General features: G+C 44.0%; 1 long non-coding RNA gene across 1 annotated transcript; it reads left to right on the top strand.

Moving 5' to 3' along the window:
• Positions 1-6: 6 nt before the first annotated feature.
• Positions 7-595, top strand: LOC109508783 (uncharacterized). Its single transcript, XR_002166779.1, has 2 exons — positions 7-149; positions 401-595. It is a non-coding gene; the product is annotated as an uncharacterized LOC109508783 (long non-coding RNA).

The raw sequence follows: 595 nt of genomic DNA, 5'->3' as shown, positions 1-595 counted from the left end.
ACATTTGGTCTTGCTTTTTTTCCAGCTGGGTGCTATTTGAATTTGGCAACTATAGGGGGCGCCAATTCCTTTTGGAGCCGACAGAAATCACCAACTGGCCCAAGTTCAGCTCTGTGCAGACGATTGGCTCACTGTATCCAGTCAGACAGGTCTGTCAACAAGTCATCTCCTATTTATGCATGACATCTCGGCTGTCACGTTGGCGCATGTGTTTTTGACTGAATTCTGATTCCTATCCGTAGAACGATAAAAGATAATCACTAAGGTGCTTCAGTTCATTCCAAAACAGAGTTGTTGTTTTTTTGACGCAGTTCGATTAAAAAGCTTATCTTTTGTAAGTCCTTTTTGCAGTATGTCTTCCTGGTGTCATAACAGTACAATGCTGTGATATTTTTTGCAGAAGCGGCACTTTTTCCGCATCCGGAATGCAGACAGCCATCACCTCATGTCGATCCAGGGCGGGGTGGAAGAGCTGAAGTCCGGACGGGTGGTGGTCACACCAGAGGCGGAGCCCATGAGTGACATTTGGTTCTATCAGGATGGACAAATCAAAAATAAGGTCATTACTTGAACATGTACCTTGATATTTAAAAAA

This window comes from Hippocampus comes, unplaced genomic scaffold (genome assembly GCF_001891065.2).
Source record: "Hippocampus comes isolate QL1 unplaced genomic scaffold, H_comes_QL1_v1.1 C16611000, whole genome shotgun sequence".
Lineage (NCBI taxonomy): Eukaryota > Metazoa > Chordata > Actinopteri > Syngnathiformes > Syngnathidae > Hippocampus > Hippocampus comes.
Note: the sequence above shows the minus strand (reverse complement) of the source record. Positions and strands in the feature narration are given on the sequence as shown.